The sequence below is a fragment of the Bubalus kerabau genome, chromosome 20, assembly GCF_029407905.1.
Source record: "Bubalus kerabau isolate K-KA32 ecotype Philippines breed swamp buffalo chromosome 20, PCC_UOA_SB_1v2, whole genome shotgun sequence".
In the NCBI taxonomy this organism is placed as follows: Eukaryota; Metazoa; Chordata; class Mammalia; order Artiodactyla; family Bovidae; genus Bubalus; species Bubalus kerabau.
Genome location: NC_073643.1, coordinates 53261543 through 53287829, shown reverse-complemented (window position 1 = coordinate 53287829; position 26287 = coordinate 53261543). Strand labels below are relative to the sequence as shown.

The window sequence follows — 26287 nt, the reverse complement described above, 5'->3', positions numbered from 1 at the left end:
GACTTTTTCAATGACCTGTTTTAAAGTTGAGATTTATTTCTGAGGTAAGAACAGCAGTCACTAGAAAGTGCAGTGACACATGTGAGTCAACAGACAATAAGAAATGGTAACATTCAAAACACTGAATACTCACTCTCATATCCTTAATCTTCCATTATATGATGACTTTGGTGTTAATACTTTAACCTATAACATTACTGAAGTGAAAACCATAGCATGTTCATCAGCAGCTTACTGGCATTATTGAAAATACTACAGTACAAGCCAATTGACTTCATCTATAGGTTTTTATACATTTTCCAGGGAAATTATATACCTAGGTAGCTTCTGCCCAAGACCTTCCCTGAATAAAACCAAATAATAAATAATGTAACTCTCTTCCTACTCAAAAGTTTGCAAATTATTAAGTCCACCTTACCTACTGTACTTCCACAGTTGCTCATAGAAACTTGCTGGACAAAATGTTCTTTATTTCCTCCTGTTGATAATGAAATAAGGGGGCATGTGCGCACATGTGTGTGTGTGTTGGCTGTAGGGGTATAACTGTCTTTTTAAGGTTGCAGTGCCTGGCAGCAGAACAGAGTGAACTGTGAAACAAAGAATGTTGCTCCCTATCCAGTTCTACAAGTATGAAGTTAGCCACTGTAGTTGCTGAACAACGTTGCACTTGGAGGAATTCAGGATGAAAAAGGATGAGGAACTCTGTGCTTTGGACAAGCAGACCCCTTAGATAGTTAGATATAGATCTTAAGAAGAATTTTAATGAACCCACAGTCTTGCATCTTTCCATACATAGAAAAGCACTAAAAAAATGATTAGCTCGAATTATTTATTCTTTGTGAATAGAAGTAATCTATAACCAAGATGTATGCTGGACTGCATACATTTCCTAGCCAAAATTCATATGTAGGGACTTCCCTCGTGGTTCAGTGGTAAAGAATCCACCTGCCTATGCAGGGGACATGGGTTCGATCCCTGTTCCAGGAAGGTCCCACATGCTGTGGAGCAACTAATCCCGTGCACCAGTTATTGAGCCTGTGTTCTAGAGTCTGGGAGCCACAACTACTGAGCCCACCAGCCTCAATTACTGAAGCCCACATGCCCTAGAGCCCATGCTCTGCAACAAGAGAAGTCTTCACAATGAGAAGCCTGAGCACCGCAACTAGAAAGTAGCAGCAGCTCTCCACGAGTAGAGAAAGCCCATGCAACAATAAAGACCCAGCAAAACTACAAAAAAATACATAAATAAATGATTGCTTAAAAATCATATAGAAGTTAACTTCTTTGTCTATTTCTTCAGAGCAGTCCCCTCAGAGCTGATGAGAGGCTGTCTCCCAGGCTCTAGTCCTCAGTAAGGTCCATGAATAAAACGTAAACTCACAGCTCTTATGTTGTGCATTTTTCTTTAGGTTGACAAAACTTTAAAGTTAGGAAATGTAGGCACAATTCAAATCTATTTCTTCCAGCTCCAAATTCTATATACCTAAATCTCTTGAGTTGCTGTCTCAGTTTCCTGAGGGTGATATGTACTATCCACTGCACTCTAAAATATAGCTGTTCTTGCCAAACTATTTTAGAGGTATGTCAAATCCAATTTTTTAATTCTTACATTTTTATCTGTATTGCAGTTATATTCAGGACAGCTTCAGATATTTGCACAATACTATAAATTGCTACATTTGCACATGCTGTTAATTATTTTATCAACAGTCAAATCTATGTATTCACTTTATCAAAACATTTAGTTTAGAATGTTTTAGTTTTATGCTGGTAGCTTACTGAGAACTAAGCCTGGGAGACAGTCTCTCAGATAGCTCAGAAGAACTCCCCTGAAGTGATAGAAGAGGGGCCAGTTGTATGTATGAATTTTGCAGCTGAGAAATGCATGCAGTTAGTCATAAAAAGTTTACTGCTAATCACATAACATATCTCAAGTTAATGATTTCAGCACTTTTCTAGAATCTAGGGTCATTGAAATTCTTCCTTAGATATGCATCTTAACTATTTCAGTTAGTTCAGCCACTCAGTCATGTCCGACTCTTTGTGACCCCATGGACTGCAGCACATCAGGCTTCCCTCTCCATCACCAACTTCTGGAGCTTGCTCAAACTCATGTCCATAGAGTCAGTGATGCCATCCAACCATCTCATCCTCTGTCGTCCCCTTCTCCTCCTGCCTTCAATCTTTCCCAACATCAGGGTTTTTTCCAATGAGTCATTTCTTTGCATCAGGTGGCCAAAGTGTTGGAGTTTCAGCTTCAGCATCAGTCCTTCCAATGAATATTCAGGACTGATTTCCTTTAGGACTGACTGACTGGATCTTCTTGCAGTCCAAGCAAATATTAAGAGTTTTCTCCAACACCACAGTTCAAAAGAATAAATTCTTTGGTGCTCAGCTTTATGGTCCAACTCTCACATCCATACATGACTACTGGAAAAACCATAGCTTTGACTAGATGGACCTTTGTTGGCAAAGTAATGTCTCTGCTTTTGAATATGCTTAACTATTTAGGGGCCCATATATCTAAAACACAGAATGCTTCATCCTGAATTCCTTTCAGGATATACTGTAGGTTAGCAACTGCACTGGCTAATGACTTAATCCTTGCAAAACTACAATAGTGGGCAGCATTTTGTTGTTGTTGTTTTACAGTACCCTCTGAGTCTAAGATAAGTGGATGAAGGATGGCAGTCAGATCTTGCTAGAAATCTGGATTCAAAGTCCACTTCCCAGTAGGCTATAAGAAGTGGAGGGAAGAGAAAAGATTGCTTCTTCATGTCTAGGAGGTGCACAGTGAGGAAGTCAGCCTTGAGAGCCAGAAGGGTCCTCACAATAGCTCTTTGCTCCTATATCTAGCACTATCACCTTAGGAAAGAAGACGTCCCTTCTGCTGAGATAACCTCTTTGGTGCAACCCTTCCTGCCTCATAACATGATATCTTCCATTATTTCAGTCCCTTGTCTGGCTTTATTTATCTTTATTTCAATGGCATCCTGATAATTTGGGAATGCATTCACTGATTTGCTTAGTGTTTATTCCCACCACTGGATCAGATGGTAAGCTCCTTAAAGGAGTTGATACTATTTTGTTACTACCATTCTAGGCATCTTTTCTGAGGTTTGAAATCAGAACACGAGAATTTTAGTGACCTATAGGCAATCATGATAATAGTGGAATGAGATATATTTTAGTGCTTATCCTTCTGAAACATGTTTAAATTTTCCTCCAGACTTACCCTAATCCCCATATATTTTACGTATGCTAATTGAATACTTGTGTATTCTTCAAAACCAAGCTTTTAAGATGGGTTCTAATCACAGATTCCCTGTATTTCCCACCCAATTAAGCAAGCAAGTGGGTAGAAGCCAATAAGGATGGACAGTACTTGCCTGGGGCTCAGTTTTCAGACAGTTTGGTCAGTGTTGCATGGCTGGTTTATCATATGAATGATGAGTCAAGAACTGCTTAGCTTATTAAATTGCAAAAAAAAAAAAAACAGTAAAAAGGACAGAGTAAAGAGAGCTGAAGGAAACTTTTTTTTAATTTATTTATTTTTAACTGAAGGATAATTGCTTTACAATATTGTGTTGGTTTCTGCCACACATCAACATGTATTGGCCATAGATATATATATGTGCCCTCCTTCTTGAGCCTCCCTCCCACCTCCCACACATTTTATTCTTGAATGCTTACTGTAGTATGAGCATGTTATCAAAAATGCTGGTATGTATATAAATACAAAATATCATTTTAAATAAAATTTCACATGACATGTGAAATTATTACCAAAATTTAATGTTTTAATTAAACAGCCACATGAAATTCTGTAATATTGATCACTGTGAATCAAAAATGTCAGACCCTTAAGAACTGCTGAAGTGTTACCTAATCCAAGCCATTCATTTGACACACGAAAAAACTGAGACTCCAATGAGAAAAACACAGGTCATGAGATATGAAAACTCATTTTCCCTCCCAGGTGTCCAGGTTTCAGTGAATCATAGTAAATATTCCTGTTGTTGTTGTTTCTAATCGATGAATATAGTAAAGTTTCAGGATATAAAATTAACACACAGAAATCCCATGCATTCCTATACACAAACAATGAGAAAACAGAAAGAGAAATTAAGGAAACAATTCCATTCAACATTGCAACAAAAAGAATAAAATACTTAGGAATAAATCTACCTAAAGAAACAAAAGACCTATATATAGAAAACTATAAAACACTGATGAAAGATATCAAAGAGGACACAAATAGATGGAGAAATATACCATGTTCATGGGTCAGAAGAATCAATATATTGAAAATGAGTATATTACCCAAAGCAATCTATAGATTCAATGAAATCCCTATCAAGCTACCAATGGTATTTTTCACAGAACTAGAACAAATAATTTCACAATTTGTATGGAAATACAAAAAACCTCGAATAGCCAAAGCAATCTTGAGAAAGAAGAATGGAACTGGAGGAATCAACCTGCCTGACTTCAGGCTGTACTACAAAGCTACAGTTATCAAGACAGTATGGTACTGGCACAAAGACAAAAATACAGATCAATGGAACAAAATAGAAAGCCCAGAGATAAATCCACACACATATGACACCTTATCTTTGACAAAGGAGGCAAGTGGAGAAAAAACAATCTCTTTAACAAGTGGTGCTGGGAAAAATGGTCAACCACTTGCAAAAGAATGAAACTAGAACACTTTCTAATACCATACACAAAAATAAACTCAAAATGGATTAAAGATCTGAATGTAAGACCAGAAACTATAAAACTCCTAGAGGAAAACATAGGCAAAACACTCTCTGACATAAATCACAGCAGGATCCTCTATGACCCACCTCCCAGAGTAATGGAAATAAAAGGAAAAATAAACAAATGGGACCTAATTAAACTTAAAAGCTTTTGCACAACGAAGGAAACTATAAGCAAGGTGAAAAGACAGCTTTCAGAATAGGAAAAAATAATAGCAAATGAAGCAACTGACAAATAATTAATCTCAAAAATATACAAGCAGCTCCTGCAGCCCAATTCCAGAAAAATAAGCAACCCAATCAAAAAATGGGCCAAAGAACTAAACAGACATTTCTCCAAAGAAGACATACATATGGCTAACAAACATATGAAAAGATGATCAACATCACTCATTATCAGAGAAATGCAAATCAGAAAATTAATTTATTTTTTATTGAAGGGTAATTGCTTTACAGAATTTTGTTGTTTTCTGTCAAACCTCAACATGAACCAGCCATAGGTATACATGTATCCCCTCTCTTTTGAACCTTCCTCCCATCTCCCTCCCATCCCACCCCTCTAGGTTGATACAGAGCCCCTGTTTGAGTTTCCTGAGCCATACAGCAAATTCCCGTTGGCTATCTATTTTACATATGGTAATATAAGTTTCCATGTTACTCTTTCCGTACATCTCACCCTCTCCTCCCCTCTTCCCATGTCCATAAGTCTATTCTTTATGTCTGTTTCTCCATTGCTGCCCTGTAAATAAATTCTTCAGTACAATTTTTCTACATTCTGTATATGTCTGTTAGAATATGATATTTATCTTTCTCTTTCTGACTCACTTCACTCTGTATAATAGGTTCTAGGTTCATCCACCTCATCAGAACTGACTCAAATGTGTTACTTTGTATGGCTGAGTAATATTCCATTTTGTATATGTACCACAACTTCTTTATCCAATCATCTGTCGATGGACATCTAGGTTTCTTCCATGTTCTAGCTATTGTAAATAGTGCTGCAATGAACAATGGGATACATGTGTCTTCTTCAGTTTTGGTTTCCTCAGGGTATATGCCTACAAGTGGGATTGCTGGGTCATATGGTGGTTTTATTCCTATTTTTTAAAGGTATCTCCATACCATCTTCCATAGTGGCTGTGTCAATTTACATTCCCACCAACAGTTCAAGAGCATTCCCTTTTCTCCACACCCTCTCCAGCATTTATTGTTTGTAGACTTTCTGATGATGACCATTCTGAATGGTGTGAGGTGATATCTCATTGTGGATTTTGAATTTGCACTTCTCTAAGAATGAGTGATGTTGAGGATCTTTTCATGTGTTTGTTAACCATATGTATGTCTTCTTTGGAGAAATGTCTGTTTAGGTCTTTTCCCCACTTTTTGATTGGATTGTTTGTTTTTCTGGCATTGAGTTGTATGAGCTACTTGTATATTTTGGAAATTAATCCTTTGTCAGTTGTTTCATTTGCTATTACTTTCTCCCATTCTGAAGGTTGCCTTTTCTGCTTGCTTATAGTTTCCTTTGCTGTGCAAAAGCTTTTAAGTTTAATCATGTCCCACTTGTTTACTTTTGTTTTTATTTCTGTAACTCTCGGAGGTGGGTCATAGATGATCTTGCTTTGATTTATGTCATTGAGTGTTCTGCCTGTTTCCTCTAAGAGTTTTATAGTTTCTGGTCTTACATTTAAGTCTTTAATTCACTTTGAGTTTATCTTTGTGTATGGTGTTAGGAAGTGTTCTAACTTCATTCATTTACATGTAGCTGTCCAGTTTTCCCAGCACCATTTATTGAAGAGGCTGTCTTTGCCCCATTGTATATGCTTGCCTCCTTTGTCAAAAATAAGGTACCCATAGGTGCATGGGTTTATTTCTGAGCTTTCTGTGTTGTTCCATTGGTCTATATTTCTGTTTTTGTGCCAGTACCATACTGTCTTGATGACTGTAGCTTTGTAGTATAATCTGAAGTTAGGAAAGTTGATTCCTCCAGCTCCATTCTTCTTTTTCAAGACTGCTTTGGCTATTTGGGATCTTTTGTGTGTCCATATGAATTGTGAAATTTTTTTGTTCTAGTTCTGTGAAAAATGCCATTGGTAATTTGATAGGGATCGCATTGAATCTGTAGATTGCATTTGGTAGTATAGTCATTTTCACAATACTCATTCTTCCTACTCTGGAACATGGAATATCTCTCCATCTGTCTATGTCATCTTTGATTTCTTTCATTTGTGTCTTATAATTTTCTGTGTAAAGTTCTTTTGTCTCCTTCAGTTAAGTTCAGTTCAGTCGCTTAGTTGTGTCCGACTCTTTGCAACCCCATGAATCACAGCACGCCAGGCCACCCTGTCCATCACCAACTCCCGGAGTTCACTCAAACTCATGTCCATCGAGTCGGTGATGCCATCCAGCCATCTCATCCTCTGTCATCCCCTTCTCCTCCTGCCCCCAATCCCTCCCAGCATCAGAGTCTTTTCCAATGAGTCAACTCTTCGCATGAGATGACCAAAGTATTGGAGTTTCAGCTTCAGCATCAGTCCTTCCAATGAACACCCAGGACTGATCTCCTTTAGGATGGACTGGTTGGATCTCCTTGCAGTCCAAGGGACTCTCAAGAGTCTTCTCCAACACCACAGTTCAAAAGCGTCAATTCTTTGGTGCTCAGCTTTCTTCACAGTCCAACTCTCACATCCATACATGACCATTAGAAAAACCATAGCCTTGACTAGACAGAACTTTGTTGGCAAAGTAATGTCTCTGCTTTTTAGTATGTTATCTAGGTTGGTCATAACTTTTCTTCCAAGGCATAAGTGTCTTTTAATTCATGGCTGCAATCACCATCTGCAGTGATTTTGGAGCCCCAAAAAATAAAGTCTGACACTGTTTCCACTGTTTCCCCATCTATTTCCCATGAAGTGATGGGACCAGATGCCACGATCTTAGTTTTCTGAATGTTGAGCTTTAAGCCAACCTTTTCACTCTCCTCTTTCACTCTCATCAAGAGGCTGTTTAGCTCCTCTTCATTTTCTGCCATAAGGGTGGTGTCATCTGCATATCTGAAGTTATTGATATTTCTCTCAGAAATCTTAATTCCAGCTTGTGCTTCTTCCAGCCCAACGTTTCTCATGATGTGCTCTGCATAGAAGTTTAATAAGCAGGGTGACAATATACAGCCTTGATGTACTCCTTTTCCTATTTGGAACCAGTCTGTTGTTCCATGTCCAGTTCTAACTGTCTGCTTATATAAGTTTATTCCTAGATATTTAATTATTTTTGTTGCAATGGTGAATAGGATTGAATCCTTAATTTCTCTTTCTAATTTTTCATTGTTAGTATATAGAAATGCAAGTGATTTCTGTGTAGTGATATTGTATCCTGCAACTTTGCTTAATTCATTGATTAGTTCTAGTAATTTTCTGATACTATCTTTAGGCTTTTCTATGTACAGTGTCATGTCATCTGCAAGCAGTGAGAGCTTTACTTCTTTTCCGATCTGGATTCCTTATATTTATTTTTCTTCTCTGATTGCTGTAGCTTGGACTTCCAAAACTATGTTGAATAATAGTGGTGAAAGTGCACACCCTTGTCTTGTTCCTGATCTTAGGGGGAATGCTTTCAATTTTTCACCATTGAGAATAATGTTTGCTGTAAGCTTATCATATATGGCCTTTACTGTGTTGAAGTAGGTTCCTTCTATACCCATTTTTTTTATTATTTTGAATCAGAAATGGGTGCTGAATTTTGTCAAAGGCTTTTTCTGCATCTATTCAGATTATCATATGGTTTTTACCTTTCAATTTGTTAATATGATGTATCACATTGATTGATTTGCATATATTGAAGAATCCTTGCTTCCCTGTAATAAATCCAACTTGATCATGGTGTATGAGCTTTTTGATGTGTTGCTGAATTCTGTTTGCTAAAATTTTGTTGAGGATTTTTGCATCTATGTTCATCAGTGACATTGGCCTGTAGTTTTCTTTTTTTATGTTGTCTCTGTCTGGTTTTTGGTATCAGGGTGATGGAGGCCTTGTAGAATGAGTTTGGAAGTGTTCCTTCCTCTGCAATTTTTGGAAAGAATTTTAGAAGGATAGGCATTAGTTCTTCTCTAAATGTTTGATAGAATTCTCCTGTGAAACCATTTGGTCCTGGGCTTTTGTTTTTTGTGGGAGATTTTTGATCACGGCTTCAATTTCAGTGCTATAGTTGGGTTGTTCATAATTTCTATTTCTTCCTGGTTCAGTCTTGGAAGATTGAATTTTTCTAAGAATCTGTCCATTTCTTCCAGGTAATCTATTTTATTGCCATATAGTTGTTCATAATAGTCTCTTATTATCCTTTGTATTTCTGCATTGTCTGTTGTAACCTCTCCTTTTTCATTTCTAATTTTGTTGATTTGATTCTTCTTTTTTTCTTGATGAGTCTGGCTAAACGTTTGTCAATTTTGTTTATCTTCTCAAAGAACCAGCTTTTAGTTTTATTAATCTTTACTATTGTTTGTTTCATTTCTTTTTCATTTATTTCTGCTCAGATCTTTATGATTTCTTTCCTTCTACTAATTTTGGGGGTTTTTTTTGTTGTAGTTGTTGTTCTTTTTCCCGTTGTTTTAGGTGTAAAGTTAGGTTGTCTATTCGATGTTTTTCTTGTTTCTTGAGGTAGGATTGTATTGCTATAAACTTCCCTTAGAACTGCTTTTGCTGCATCCCATAGATTTTGAGTTGTCATGTTTTCATTGTCATTTGTTTCTAAAAATTTTTTGATTTCCCTTTTGATTTCTTCAGTAACCTGTTGATTATTTAGAAATGTGTTGTTTAATCTCCATGTGTTTGTGTTTCTTACAGTTTTTTTCTTGTAATTGATATCTAGTCTCATAGCATTGTGGTCAGAGAAGATGCTTGATATGATTTCAATTTTCTTAAATTTACTGAGGCTTGATTTGTGACCCAAGATGTGGTCTATCCTGGAGAATGTTCCATGTGCACTTAGGAAGAAGGTGTATTCTTCTGCATTTGGATGGAATGTCTTGAAGATATCAATGAGATCCATCCCATCTAATGTATCATTTAAGACTTGTGTTTCTTTTCTGTTTTGATGATCTGTCCATTGGTGTCAGTGGGGTGTTAAAGTCTCCTACTATTATTGTGTTACTGTCAGTTGCTCCTTTTATGTCTGGTAGTGCTTGTCTTATGTATTGAGGTGCTCCTCTGTTGAGTCCATAGGTATTTACAGTTGTTATGTCTTCCTCTTGGATTGATCCCTTGATCATTATGTAGTGTCCTTATCTCTTGTAATCTTTATTTTTGGGTCTATTTTGTTTGATATGAGGATTGCTACTCCAGCTTTCTTTTGCTTCCCATTTGCATGGAATATATTTTTCCATCCTCTCACTTTCAGTCTATTATGTGTCTTTAGGTCTGAAGTGGGTTTCTTGTAGACAGCATATATATGGGTCTTGTTTTTTTTATCCATTCAACCAGTCTCTGTCTTTTGGTTGGAGCATTTAGTCCATTTACATTTAAAGTAATTATTGATATATATGTTCCTATTGCCATTTTCTTAATTTTGGGGGGTTGATTTTGTAGATCTTTTTTCTTCTCTTGTATTTCTTGACTATATAAGTCCCTTTAACATTTGTTGTAAAGCTGGTTTGGTGGTACTGAATTCTGTTAACTTTTGCTTGTCTGAAAAACTTTTTATTTCTCCAACAATTTTGAATGAGATCCTTGCCGGGTACAGTAATATTGGTTGTAGATTCTTCCCTTTCCATACTTTAAATATGTCCTGTTGTTCCCTTCTGGCCTGCAGAGTTTCTGCTGAAAGATCGGCTGTTAAGCGTATGGGGTTTCCCTTGTATGTTAGTTGTTGCTTCTCCCTTGCTGCCTTTAATATTCTTTGTGTTTAGTCTTTGTTAGTTTCTTTAGTATGTTTCTTGGTGTGTTTCTCCTTGGGTTTATCCTGTATAGGACTCTTTGTGCCTCTTGGACTTGATTGACTATTTCCTTTTCCATGTTGGGGAAATTTTCAACTATAATCTCTTCAAAAATTTACTCATACCTTTCTTTTTCTCTTCTTCTTCTGGGACCCCTATAATTCGAATGTTGGTGCATTTGATATTGTCCCAGAGGTCTCTGAGACTGTCCTCAGTTCTTTTCATTCTTTTTACTTTATTCTGCTCTTCAGAAGTTATTTCCACCATTTTATATTCCAGCTCATTGATTCTGCTTCAGATATTCTGCTATTGATTCCTTCTAGAGTATTTTTAATTTCAGTAATTGTGTTGTTTGTCTCTGCATGTTTATTTTTTAATTCTTCTAGGTCTGTGTTAATTGATTCTTGCATTTTCTCCATTTTGTTTCCAAGGTTTTTGATCATTTTTACTATCTTTATTCTGAATTCTTTTTCAGATAGTTTGCCTATTTCCTCTTCATTTATTTGGACTTCTGTGTTTCTAGTTTGTTCCTTCATTAGTGTTTCTCTGCCTTTTCATTATTTTTTTTAACTTATTGTGTTTGAGGTCTCCTTTTCCCAGGCTTCAAGGAAAGTTGATTCTTTCCTTGAAGAAAGTTGAATTCTTTCTTTCTTTCGATTTCTACCCTCCTAAGTTTAGTCCAGTGGTTTGTGTGAGCTTTGTATAGGGGAGATTTGTGCTGAGTTTTTGTTTGTCTGTTTGTTTCTCCTCTGATGGGCAAGGCTGAGTGAGGTGGTTATCCTGTCTGCTGATGATTGGGTTTGTATTTTTGTTTTGTTTGTTGTTTACAAGAGGCATCCTGCACAGAGTGCTACTGGTGGTTGGGTGATGCCGGCTCTTGTATTCAAATGGTTTTGTTTGTGTGAGTTCGCACTATTTGATATTCCCTAGGGTTAGTTCTCTGGTAGTCTAGGGTCTTGGAGTCAGTGCTCCCACTCCAAAGGCTCAGGGCTTGATCTTGAGTTTTACATGGTTCTATATAGTCTTTTCCACTGGTCAGGTACCCCTGTCTGCTCTCAGCTGGTGTTCTGATGCACTTCAGTGTCTGAAGGTGTATTCCTGATGTATGCGTCGAGAGAGAGGTACTCCACGTCCACCTACTTCTCCACCATCTTGTTCTCCCCATAGTAAATAGTCTTATTTACTTGTTTTCCTGTGGTGTGGTCTTCCAGGTAAGGACTCAGGGCCGTGATGGCCACACTTCAGAGTCTCACATACATAAGCGATTAAGAAACATCTGTTCTTGTACATCCATGTGCTAATGCTTATGCTAAGTCACTTCATTCGTGTCCAACTCTGTGCGACCCCATAGACGGCAGCCCACCAGGCTCCCCCGTCCCTGGGATTCTCCAGGCAAGAACACTGGAGTGGGTTGCCATTTCCTTCTCCAATGCATGAAAGTGAAAAGTGAAAGTGAAGTCGCTCAGTCGTGTCTGACTCTTAGCGACCCCATGGACTGCAGCCTACTAGGCTTCTCCATCCATGGGGTTTTCCAGGCAAGAGTACTGGAGTGGGGTGCCATTGCCTTCTCCATGCTTATAATCCATAGGAAAAACTCTAAGTTGATCCCTTAGAAGCAAGACGCTGTCTATCAATGCCGCTGTGTACTACATAGCTGGATATTCAAACTGCACCTCAATATTTGATGTTCTAATGCATGCTAAGTTGCTTCAGTTGTATCTGACTCTGTGAGACCCTATGGACTATAACCTGCCAGACTCCTCTGTGCATGGGGTTCTAAGAATTCTGGAGTAGGTTATTATGCCCTCCTCCAAGGGATCTTCCCAACCCAGGGATTGAACCCACATTTCTTATGTCACCTGCATTGGCAGGTGGGTTCTTTATCACTAGCGCCACCTGGGAACTGCTCCTCAATATTTGATGTTCTCAGTCATATTCATTTTAGCCATCTTTGTAGGTGGATAGTGATATCTCATTGTGATTCTTTACTATTTTTAATTTTAATTTTAGAGCAATTTGAGCACTGTAAAACACTCAGCAAAAGTGAGGCTCTGTTAAGTGCAAACACATTAGGGGTCATTATGTCTTCCTGGTGAATTGACCCTTTTTATCATCATATTCCTCTTTATCCCTGATAACTTTCCTTGTTCTGAAGTCTGCTCTGTCTGAAATTAATATAGTGCCTCTTGCTGTCTTTCTGTTAGTGTTAATATGGCACATCTTTCTCTATCCATTTATTTTTAACCTATATGTGTCTTTATATTTAAAGTGATTTCTTATAGACAACATTTAGTTGGATCTTGTTTTTGACCCACTCTGACAATCTCTGTCTTTAATTAGTACATTTAGATTGATTTTTTTAAAACTTTTTATTTTATATTGGACTATAGTTAATTGACAATGTTTTGTTAGTTTTAGGTATACAGCAAAGAGACTCAGTTATACATATACATGTATCCATTCTTTTTAAAATTATTTTCCTATTTAGATTGTTAGATAATATTGACCAGAGTTCCCTGTGCTATACAGTAGGTCCTTTGTTGGTTATCCATTTTATTTTTCAAACTTTAAACTTTTTATTTTGTGTTGGGGTATAGCAGGTTAACAATGTTGTGGTAGTTTCAGGTGAACAGCAAAGGGACTCAGCTATACACATACACGTATCCATTCTCTCCCAAACCCCTCTCCCATCCAGGCTGACACATAACATTGAGTAGAGTTCCATGTGCTATACAATAGGTCCTTGTTGTTTATCCATTTTAAACAGAGCAGTGTTTGGGACTGACATAGCAGGTCAGTCCCAAACTCCCTAACTATCCTTCCCCCCACACTTTGCCCTGGTAACCATAAATTCATTCTCTAAGTCTGTAAGTCTGTTTCTACTTTGTAAATAAGTTCATTTGTGTCATTTCTTAGATTCTACATGTAAGTGATATCACACAATATTTGTCTTTGTCTCACTGACTTCACTCAGTGTGACAATCTCTAGGTCCATCCATGTTGCTGCAAATGGAAGTATTTCATTCTTTTTAATGACTAAAATTCCATGATATATATGTACCACATCTTCTTTATTTATTCCTCTGTCAGTGGACACTTAGGTTGCTTCCATGCCATGGCTACTGTAAACAGAGCAGCTGTAAACAGTGGAGTGCATATATCCTTCAGGAGCATGTTTTTCTCTGGATATATGCCCAAGAGTGGGATTGTAGGATCATATGATAGCTCTCTTTTTAGTTTAAGGAACCTCCATACTGTTCTCCACAGTGGCTGTACCAATTTACATTCCCATCAATAGTGTAGGAAGGTTCCCTTCTCTCCACACCCTCTCCACCATTTATTGTCTGTGGATTTTTTGATGATGGCCAGTCTGACTGGAGTGAGGTGATATCTCACTGTAGTTTTGATTTGTATTTCTCTAATAATTAGTGATATTGGACATCTTTTCATGTGCCTTTTGGCCGTTTGTATGTCTTTGTGTGTGTGTGTGTGTGTGTGTGTGTGTGAGAGAGAGAGAGAGAAATGTCTATTTAGGTCTTCTGCCCAATTTTTGATTGGGTTTTTTTGTTATGAAGATATTAGTCCACATGAACTGTTTGTAAATTTTGGAGACTTGGTCTCCATTTGTTGGTCTCATCATTTGCAAATATTTTCTCTGATTCTTCAGCTTGTTTTTTTGTTTTGTTTGTGGTTTTCTTTTTTGTGCAAAAGCTTTTGAGTTTATTTAGGTCCAATTTGTTTATCTTTGTTTTTATTTCAATTACCTGAGAGATGAATTGAAAAAGATCTTGCTGTGATTTATGTCAGAGAGGGTTCTGCTTATGCTTTCCTCTAAACTTAAGAATTTTATAATATCAAGTTTTACTTTTACTTCTTTAATCTATTTTGAATTTATTTTTTTGTATGGTGTTAAAAATGTTCTAATATCATTTCTTAACATGTAGCTGTCCATTTTTGCCAACACTTTTTACTGAAGAGGTTGTCTTTCTTCCATTGTATAGTCTTGCCTCCTTCATCATAGATTAATTGACCATAGGTTCATGGGTTTATTTATGGGCTTTCTATCTTGTTACATTTATCTATATTTCTATTTTTGTGTCAGTACCATACTGTTTTGATGATTATACCTTTGTAGTATAGTCTAAATCAGGGAATCTGATTCCTCCAACTCCTTTTTTCTTTCTCAAGATTGTTTTGGCTATATGGGGTCTTTTGTGTCTCCACACAAATTTTAAGATTTTTTCATTCTAGTTCTGTGAAAAATGCCATTGGTAATTTTATAGGAATTGCATTGAATCTGTTGATTGCCTTGGGTGGCATAGTCATTTTGACAATACTGATTCTTCCAGTCTAAGAACACGGTATGGCTTTCCATCTGTTGGGGTCATCTTTGATTTCTTTTATCAGTGTCGTATACTTTTTTCTGAAGTACAGTAGATGGTTGATGTTTAAAGTGATTGTTGGAATAGTTAGATTAATATCTCCCATATTTTTTACTTAGTATTTGTTGCTCTTGTTTATTCTTATTTTTGTCTTTCACTCTTTTTTGGCCTGTAGTGGTTTTAAGTGGGCACTTTATAAATTCTGTTTTCTTTCTTACCTTCAGTTGAGTTCAGTTCAGTGGCTCAGTCGTGTCTGACTCTTTGCAACCCTGTGGACTGCAGCATACCAGGCTTACCTCTCCATCACCAACTCCCGGAGTTTACTCAAACTCATGTCCATCGAATGGGTAATGCCATCCAATCATCTCATCCTCTGTTGTCCCCATCTCCTCCTGCCTTCAATCTTTCCCAGCATCAGGGTCTTTGCAAATGAGTCATTTCTTCGCATCTGGTGGCCAAAGTATTGGAGTTTCAGCTTCAGCATCAGTCCTTCCAATGAATATTCAGGACTGATTTCCTTTAGGATGGACAGGTTGGATCTCCTTGCAGTCCAAGGGACTCTCAAGAGTCTTCTCCAACACCACAGTCCAAAAGCATCAATTTTTCAGCACTCAGCTTTCTTTATGATCCAACTCTCACATCCGTACATGACTACTGGAAAAACCATAGCTTTGACTAGACAAACCTTTGTGGGCAAAGTAATGTCTCTACTTTTTAATATGCTCTCTAGGTTGGTCATAACTTTTCTTCCAAGGAGCAAGCATCTTTTAATTTCATGGCTGCAGTCACCATCTGCAGTGATTTGGGAGCCCCCAAAAATTAAGTCTCTCACTGTTTCCATTGTTTCCCCATCTATTTGCAATGAAGTGATGGGACCGGATGCCATGATCTTAGTTTTCTGAATGTTGAGTTTTAAGCCAACTTTTTCACTCTCCACTTTCACTTTCATCAAGAGGCTCTTTAGTTTTTCTTCTCTTTCTGCCATAAGGGTGGTGTCATCTGCATATCTGAACTTATTGATATTTCTCCCAGCAATCTTGATTCCAGCTTGTGCTTCATCCAGCCCGGAATTTTGCATAATGTAATCTGCATATAAGTTAAATAAGCAGGGTAACAGTATACAGCCTTGACGTACTCCTTTCCCGATTTGGAATTAACCTGTTGTTCCATGTCCAGTTCTAACTGTTTCTTCTTGACCTGCATACAGATTTCTCAGGAGGCAGGTAAGGTGGCCTGGTATTCCCATCTCTTGAAGAATTTTTCACAGTTTGTTGTGATCCACACAGTCAAAGGCTTTGGCATAGTCAATAAAGCAGAAGTAGATGTTTTTCTGGAACTCTCTTGCTTTTTCAGTGATCCAACAGATGTTGGCAATTTGATCTCTGGTTCCTCTGCCTTTTCTAAAACCAGCTTCAACACCTGAAGTTCATGGTTCATGTACTATTGAAACCTCACTTGGAGAATTTTGAGCATTACTTTGGAAGTGTGTGAAATGAGTGCAATTGTGTGGTAGTTTGAACATACTTTGGCATTGCCTTTCTTTGGGATTGGAATGAAAACTGACCTTTTCCAGTCCTGTGGCCACTGCTGAGTTTTCCAAATGTGCTGGTATATTGAGTGCAGCACTTTCACAACATCATCTTTTAGGATTTGAGATAGCTCAACTGGAATTCCATCACCTCCACTAGCTTTGTTCATAGTGATGCTTCCTAAGGCCCACTTTAGTTCACATTCTAAGATGTCTGGCTCTAAGTGAGTGATCACACCATTGTGATTATCTGGGTCATGAAGATCTTTTTTGTATAGTTCTTCTGTGTATTCTTGCCACCTCTTCTGAATATCTTCTGCTTCTGTTAGGTCCATACCATTTCTGTCCTTTATTGTACCCATCTTTGCATGAAATGTTCCCTTGGTATCTCTAATTTTCTTGAAGAGATCTCTAGTCTTTCCCATTCTATTATTTCCTCTATTTCTTTGCACTGATCACTGAGGAAGACTTTCTTATCTCTCCTTGCTATTCTTTGGAACTCTGCATTCAGATGGGTATATCGTTCCTTTTCTCCCTTGCCTTTAGCTTCTCTTCTTTTCTCAGCTATTTGTAGGGCCTCCTCAGACAACCATTTTGCCTTTTTGCATTTCTTTTTCTTGGGGATGGTCTTGATCACTGCCTCCTGTGCAATGTCATGAATCTCCGTCCGTAGTTCTTCAGGCACTCTGTCTGTCAGATCCAATGCCTTGCATGTATTTGTCACTTCCACTGTATAATCATAAGGGATTTTATTTAGGTCATACCCATATGATCTAGAGTTTTCCCTACTTTCTTCAATTCAAGTCTAAATTTGGCGATAAGAAGTTCATGATCTGAGCCACAGTCAGCTCCCGGTCTTGTTTTTGCTGACTGTATAGAGCTTCTCCATCTTTGGCTGCAAAGAATATAATCAATCTAATTTCGGTGTTGACCACCTGGTGATGTCCATGTGTAGAGTCTTCTCTTGTGTTGTTGGAAGAGGGTGTTTGCTATGACCAGTGAGTTCTCTTAGCAAAATTCTGTTGGCCTTTGCCATGCTTCATTTTATACTCCAAGACCAAACTGGACTGTTACTCCAGGTGTTTCTTGACTTCCTACTTTTGCATTCCAGTCCCCTATAATGAAAAGGGCATCTTTTTTGGGTGTTAGTTCGAGAAGTTCTTGTAGGTCTTCATAGAACCGTTCAACTTCAGTTTCTTCAACATTACTGGTTGGGGCATAGACTTGGATTACTGTGATATTGAATGGTTTGCCGTGGAAATGAACAGAGATCACTCTGTTGTTTTTGAGATTGCATCAAGATTGCATTTTGGACTCTTGTTGACTATGAGGGCTACTCCCTTTAGTCTAAGGGATTCTTGCCCACAGTAGTATATATAATGGTCATTTGAGTTAAATTCACGCATTCCAGTCCATTTTATTTTGCTGATTTCTAAAATGTCTATGTTCACTCTTGCCATGTCCTGTTTGACCACTTCTAATTTTCCTTGATTCATGGTTCCTATGCAATATTGCTCTTTACAGCATCGGACTTTACTTCCATCACGAGTCACATCCACAGCTGGGTATTGTTTTTGCTTTGGCTCCATCTCTTCATTCTTTCTGGAGTTATTTCCCCACTGATCTTCAGTAGTATATTAGGCACCTACCTGGGGAGTTTATCTTTCCGTGTCCTATCTTTTTGCCTTTTCATACTGTTCATGGGGTTCTCAAGGCAAGAATACTGAAGTGGTTTGCCATTCCCTTCTCCACTGGGCCACGTTTTGTCAGAGCTCTCCACCATCAATTATATTTCTTTTTCTTTTATTGGTCATCCTAGTGTTTGCAATATACATTTACAACTACTTTCAGATAACAGTATACTACTTCATGGGTACTACAAGTACATGTAGTAACCTAATGTTCCTAATTCCTCCCCCTCCCTAGTATCATTGCTGTCATTCATTTAACTTATACATGTTATAATAATTAGATGCACTGTTGCTATTATTAGTTTGGACAGGCTGTTATCTGTTACATGAGTTAAGAACAAGGAAAATCAAATTTCAATTATCCCCTCTCTGATTTCTTCCTTTCTTTATGTAGATTCTGACTTGTATCATTTTCCTTCTCTCTGAAGAACTTATTTTGACATTTCTGGCAAGACAAGTCTACTGTAAGTCACTTCAGTCGTGTCCGATTCTGTGTGACCCCATAGACAGAAGCCCACTAGGCCCCCCCGTCCCTGGGATTCTCCAGGCAAGAACACTGGAGTGGGTTGCCATTTCCTTCTCCGATGCATGAAAGTGAAAGTGAAAGTGAAGTCGCTCAGTCGTGTCCGACTCTTTATGACCCCATGGACTGCAGCCTACCAGGCTCCTCTGGCAACAAATTCCCTTATTTTTTCTAAGAAAAAATGTGTATTTCTCCTTCATTTTTGAAGCACAATTTTGGAGGATGCAAAATTCCAGGTTAGTGGGGGTTTTTTTCTCTCAGCATTTAAAATATTTCACTCCATATTCTTTTTATTTGTGTGGTTTCTGAGAAACTGGATATAATTCTTACCGTTGCTCTGCAGTAGGTAAGCTTTTTTTCATTGCTTCTTCAGGATATTTTTTAATCTTTGATTTTTCTGTAGCTTGAAATGATATGCCTACATTTAGTTTTGTTATTGTTTTTTTTCTTTTTTGTCATTTATCCTGGTTGGTGTTCTCTGAGTTTCCTGGATCTGTGATTTGGTGTCTGACATTAACTTGGGAGACATTCTCAGTCATTATTGCATCAAATATTTCTTCTGTTTCTTTTTTTTTTTTTTTCTCCTTCTGTTACTCACATTGCACATATAACACACCCTTTGTAGTTGTCCCACAGTTCTTGGATATTCTAGTCTTTTTTTTTTTCTCCCCTAATCTCTTTTCTGCTTGCTTTTCAGTTTTGGAGATTTCTATTGAGATATCATCAAGCTCAGAGAGTCTTTCTTCAGCCAGGTCAAATCTACTGAGGTAGTCTTCATTTATGTTACAGTATTTTTGATCTCGAACATTTATCTTCATTTCTTTCTTGGAATATCCACCTCTTTGCTTACATTGCCTATATGTTCTTGCATGTAATCTACTTTGTCTGTTGGTTCCATTAGCATATGAATCATAGTTGTACTGAATTCCTGGTCTGATAATTCCAACATCCCTGCCATATTTGACAGTGGTCATGATGCCTGCTCTCTCTCTTCAAACTGTGGGGGTTTGCATTTGGTATGCCTTGTCATTTTTTTCTTAATAGCTGGACATGATATACTGGGTGAAGGAACTGCTATAAATAGGCCTTTAGTACTGACTCAATGGACATGGGTTTGGGTGGACTCCGGGAGTTGGTGATGGACAGGGAGGCCTGGCGTGCTGCGATTCATGGGGTCGCAAAGAGTTGGACACGACTGAGCGACTGAACTGAACTGAAATGGAATTGTTTTATTTCCTTTTCAAATTGTTCATTATTTGTGCAAAAAGCACAACTGGTTTTGTTTATTGGTCTTATACCCAACACCTTGATTTAAGATGTCTAGTCTCCAGAACTGTGAGGCAAATTTCTGTTGTTTAAGATATGCAACTTGTGGTAATTTGTTACAGCATCCCAAGAAACTAATACAAGGGCCCATCTGCATGATCCAGGATACTATACTTATCTCAAAATTCTTAATTAATCACATGTATAAAGATCCTTTTTTCCAAATAAGGCAACACTAGAGGTTCTAGGGATTAAGACATGGCTGTCTTTGTGGGGGGTGGGGGAGTATCAGCCTACCACAAATATATTCATTTTCATTTGGTTTTTAAAAAATATTTATTTTTGGCTGGCTGTGCAGGGTCTTAGTTGCTGCACAGCTTCTCTCTAGTTGCAGTGAGTGGGGGCGACTCTTCATTGCAGTGTGTGAACTTCTCATTGTGGTGGCTTCTCTTGTTGCAGAGCACAGCTCTAGGGCATTTGGGCTTCAGGCATTGTAGCTCCCAGGCTGTAGAGCACAGGCTCAATAGTTGCGGTGCATGGGCTTACTTGCTCTGTGGCATTTGGGGTCCTCCTGGATCAAGGATCAAAACTGTGTCTCCTGCATGGGCAATCAGATTCTTAACAACTGAGCCACCAGGGAAGCCCCATTCAGTTTAATTTAGCTTCTAATTTCCTTTTTAATTTCTTCTTCAACTCATCAATGTTTAAATTCTTCTTTAATCCGTGTTCTTTTGGCTTGCAAATATATTTCTTTTATTGATCTCAGGTTTAAATCTAGTGTGGTCAGAAAACATGCTTTGTATGACTTTTTTTTTTTTTTTTTTTTTTTTTTTTTTAATTTTTATTTATTTTTTTTTTAATTTTATTTTATTTTTAAACTTTACATAACTGTATTAGATTTGCCAAATATCAAAATGAATCCGCCACAGGTATACATGTGTTCCCCATCCTGAACCCTCCTCCCTCCTCCCTTATGACTTTTGTACTTTTGAGTTTCTTGAAAATCGTTTTATGTACCAGTAGATAGCCCATATTGCTAAATGTTTTGTATTTCCTTGAAAATAATGTATATACTCTGTTTTTGATGGGTGGAGTGTTTTATAAATGTCAGTTAGCTCAAGTATGTTGATAGTGTTGTAACAATTGCCTAAACTCAGCTGATGCCTGAGACTCAGCAGAGCAGGTAAACCATGCAAGCAACAGGTAACTTCCATTTCTTTTGCTTCCAAAACGTGTCATTTCCCCTCTGCCTCCGGAATCACCTCCCGAAACCCCAGGCCTAAAGTTCTATAATGGTGAGTGCTTCTTATTCGTGCACTAGTGCCCGCAGCATGGGTATTTGCATTTAATAGTGGTTGAAATATTTATCTGTGAAAACATATAGATATCCACATATCTTTATATAAAGAATAAATAAACTCATACTCATATTACATATAAGTCAAGAGATTCATATTATTATGTGAAATTTATGGGATATTTAATTTCTTTCACAGAAGACAAAGCAAAGCTTGGAAATATGGATATGACCACTAATGAACACAAACGGGCAAAATGTTGGGAAACATGCATCTAGAAATACATTTGCGTTAATCAGCCACCAATCTGGAAAGTTATACACAGCCATATAGATCGAGGAGATAGAAGAAAGTGTGAAAAACAAGACAAAGGCGCACACAAGAATCAGAATATTCTGGGTAGCCTTTTTCTCTGGAGAGAGCCTGGAGATGTGCCTAGAGCTGTGAATATATTTCACTTGCTGTCTGTGGGTGTAGAGATAAAGCACCATGGAACTACTGGTCCAGACCAAGAGCCCCAAACACATCATGTCAATGAACGCGTGAATGACAGCATAGAGTGAGGAGGTGATGGGATGAAGAAGAGAACCAAAACAGTATCCAAAACTGCTCAGAGTGATGTTTCTTATCCTCTTTGGGCCAGTCACTTTCAGAGGAACCAGAATGTTTCCCAAAAACAGCACCACCCAGCAAAGGAAACACAAAGGCCCAATATACTTTGGGACCCTGGCTTTGAGCTCAGCCCACCTGGATTTACTGGGGATGATGGTGATGGCCTGGAAGATACTCAGGAGGCAAGTGGAAGAGAGACAAACTTCCCGGGCCACTCTGTGAATATAAAACAAAAATTTACATCCATGATCTTCCAGAAAATTGTTCCACCCAAAAGATATCATTGTCTGGGGGATCCCCTTAGAGAGAAGGACTAAAGAGTTGGCTAAGAATATATGTTTGAGTATGTGGTCTGAAGGTCTCACCCTGTCTCCAGAGTGAAAAGTGAAAATAGAAAGAAAAGAGAAGGAATTCCCCAAAAGTCCAATGCCAGTCTGAGACAAGAAGAAAACCCTCAATGTCAGGTCAATATAATCCATTCTGTCAGTGACTGGGAATGGCAATTCTATGCATACTCAGAGTTATCTTTAGAGAAAACAAAAGATTGACGTCAGTTACATTGCAAATGAAATCCAATGCTTATCCCAACTCCAGAATCTTTAAGAATAATACACTACTTAATATCCGCATATTCTACCCACACCAACTCTTCCCCATAAATCATATTTCCAACGCAGTGCATGCATGCTAAGTCGCTTGTGTCTGACTCTTTGCGACCCTTTGGACTGTAGTCCACCAGGCTCCTTTGTCCACCGGATTCTCCAGGCAAGAATAGTGCCATGCCTTCCTTCAGAGGATCTTCCTGACCCAGAGATCGAACTTGCATCTCTTATGTCTCCTGCATTGGCAGGAGGGTTCTTTACCACCAGCGCCACCTGGGAAGCCCTTACAGCACAGTACATACACATAAAAATTGCAAGTTATTTTCTTGTATATTTTATATACATGCATATGTACAATCACACACAGACGTATTCATATCCCTAAGTATAAAAATACATATATACTAGGAATTTTTACAGGGTTTTAAAATAAAATGGTCATTTATGTATATTTTATTGCATTTACTATGAAAATCCTACTAACTCATCTCTTATAGTTCTAAGACATTTTTTAGTGCCTACATATTTCATGACACAGGTATTCCCCTTTTGATGTTTACTACAAAATTTCCAATCATTCTGTCAATGCAGAAAATGAGGACAATAATGGACACATATTTTGATTACTATTTCCTAGGTACTATTATTATTTACTTTTTTGGGGGGGGCCACATCATGCAGTTTGCAGGATCTTAGTTTCCAGACCATGGAAGGTACCCGTGCCTCCTGCAGTGGAAGCATAAAGTCTTAACTCCTGGACCACCAGTGAATTCCCAGCTAGGTACTGTTTTAAATGCTTTATGCAAATAATCTGATTTAATTATAAAAACAGATTTATGAATTAGGTGTCTTGTTATCCTGTTTCACTGATAAGGAAAATGAAATAGTATCAGATTAAATAATTGCCAGTATTCACATATCTGATGAGTAGCAGAGCTGAGATTTTTATTGGCTCTTGGTCTTTCTTTAAACTTTTACACCCACAGTCTCTAATATAATCAGCTTCATTATATTTTTACTGAGCCTATAAGAACCTAGATGTTGCAGCTATGTAGTAAACTTCTTCTTCTTTTATTCTTACAGCATAAATTGACAGGAGTAAATGCTGCTGTAGAGGAGGGAAGGAGGGAGAGAATGAAGAGAGGGAGAAAAAGGAAGGCAGTGATGATACTGATTTTCCAGGTATATGGAAACAAGTTAGAATTCCATCAGCAAGGTAGGAGCATGCCAGTCTCCTTAATTTCCACCAACATTAGTAATTTCACCTCCCCCTGTTTGATGAGTAGAAAGTAATATTGCATTGTTACTTTAATTGAATTTCTTTGCTCAAGTGAATTTGAATATTTTTCTTTAAGTTTGTGTCTTTGGGGATATTTTTTGTGAATTGACTAATCATATCCATTCCTCATTATCCCCTTAGTCTTTTCTCAAAATTTCATAAGTTATTCTAACTATATACCTAATCAAATTTTGTAATCTGCAGAGTACATTCTTACTAAATTGATTATTTATGTATTAATTGTGTTTGTAGAATATATTATCATACATACATTTACTTTGTATTAAATCAAATAATTCCATTTATTATTACATAGTTTCTGCTTTCTTGTCTTGTTTGATATAGTTATCCCTGCCCCTAAATTTTAGATGTAGTTGTGTAGATATTTTTTCCAAAATTATATTGCTTTATTTTTTTAATTTAAATATTTAAGCTATCTGAATATTTCTAATTCACATACCTTTTATTTAAATATTTAAGCTCAGTTTTAAGTATGGTGTAAGAAGAGTATTTTTTAATATTTACATACACAGAAAGTTATGATCAAGCTATCAAATTAACATATTTTATTATAAATGAAATCTCATTTTTTATATGTCAGTTTTTTATAAGTATAAGGAAATACTTCTTAATTCTTTATTAACTATTCTATTTCTTCTATTAGCATTGTTTTTTATTTATCTTGTATATTCAAGATTTATAATATAACCCATTTCAGTATTAAATGAGTGAATTTAATTTAAATTTCACTATTAAATAATCATAAGAAATCAAAACAGATGTTAGGAAGTTATATTTAATTGAATATTAAAAGCATAATAACCCAGAAATAAACAGCATTTATTCACAAACTACATAGATCTTGTGATAATAGAAATGATAGTAGAACTATTATCTTGTGATAATAGATAATAGAAATGATAATTTACCTTTTAGGCAGAAATAAATCTTAAATGGCAATTATCACTGCACTTTTAAAATTATTTTTCTGATCTAGCCTATGTGAGAAGAGAAAAAAAAGAGGAATGAACAATAAAAGAAACCAAGTAAAACATTTACTTATGAGTGATAAGTAAATGTCATTGTCTTTTAAAACAAAATTATATAAAAATGCTTAAAATTAATACAGTCCAATCAGAGTATGAATACAAAGTAAATATAAAGAAATGAATAGATTTTTATAAACCAACACTCCACAAATTTTGAAAATGAATTATAAATTTATAGGCATCAGGGCAGCATGTTTTTGTTGCAGGAATAAGAAAACAAATGAATAAAGCAAAGGTGAGAGTCCAATAATGGGCATTTTCTCTTTTAAGAAAATTAAGAGAGCAGATGGCTTGGGCAGGAGCTGACTCGTTCAGTATCCCGTAGGGGACAGTGTGTCAGACAGGACGCACGTGAGTCAGCTGTAGGAGGTGCACCAGAGGCTGTTTGGAGCAGACAGCAGCTGAGGAAGCTCCGGACCTCAGCCAAGAGGACGGGAAAACTGAGTCACAGCAGACTTCAAACACTTCCATGAAGCTGGGGGACGTGGGTAATGCCCAACCAAAGCACAGAAAACACACTTTACATATCCAGAAGTATATGGATATGTATATATGGGATATTTTAATAAACCAAGCATTAGAAATAGACCCGTTAGGTCACAAAACAGCCTCTGCTAGGAATTCCCTGGCAGTCCAGTTCTTAGGACTCCATGCTCTCACTGCCAAGGGCTGGGGTTCAATCTCTAATTGGGGAACTTTAAAAGATCCCAAGGTGATGGCATGGTCCAGGGGAAAAAAAAAAAAAAGCCTTCTTTCAGGCTTCATTACATGATAAGTGGTTGTCATTCCAACTTGGTAGCCGGTGGGTGGGTGATTCAGGGAAATAATCACCAGTCAACTTGTGAAAACCACCTGTAGCCTGAAGGAACTTACGAAGAATAGAAATGTAAGGATAACAAAAATAAAAAGGGTAAAAATATATATGTATAGGAATAAATAACAATAAAAAACTATTAAAAGGGATCATTTAAATCTCTGAAGTTTCCAGACTTACATGGTTACATGTTCAATATGTACTAAAGAAAGAAAAATGGGCAGGTTCTATAGCTCAGTTGGTAAAGAATCCACCTGCAATGCAGGAGACCCTGGTTCAATTCCTGAGTCAGGAAGATCCACTGGAGAAGGGATAGGCTACCCACTCCAGTATTCTTGGGCTTCTCTGTGGCTTGGCTGATAAAGAATCCGCCTGCAATGCAGGAGACCTGGGTTCAATCTCTGGGTTGGGGAGGTCCCCTGAAGAAGGGAACAGCTACCCACTCCAGTATTGTGGCTGGAGAATTCCGTGATCTATACAGTCCATGGGGTTGCAAAGAGTCGGACACAACTGAGTGACTTTCACTTTAACTATATCAAGCTGTGAAACATAGA

The 26287-nt window shown here is 37.4% G+C and overlaps 1 protein-coding gene across 1 annotated transcript in view; it reads right to left on the bottom strand.

Moving 5' to 3' along the window:
* Positions 1–22206, bottom strand: part of SPINK8 (serine peptidase inhibitor Kazal type 8 (putative)) — a 38224-nt gene extending 16018 nt beyond the window's left edge. The window contains exon 1 of the mRNA XM_055557980.1: positions 22125–22206. The gene's annotated coding sequence lies outside the window, so the exon portion shown is untranslated. The remainder of the gene's footprint in view (positions 1–22124) is intronic.
* Between the last annotated feature and the right edge of the window lie 4081 nt (positions 22207–26287).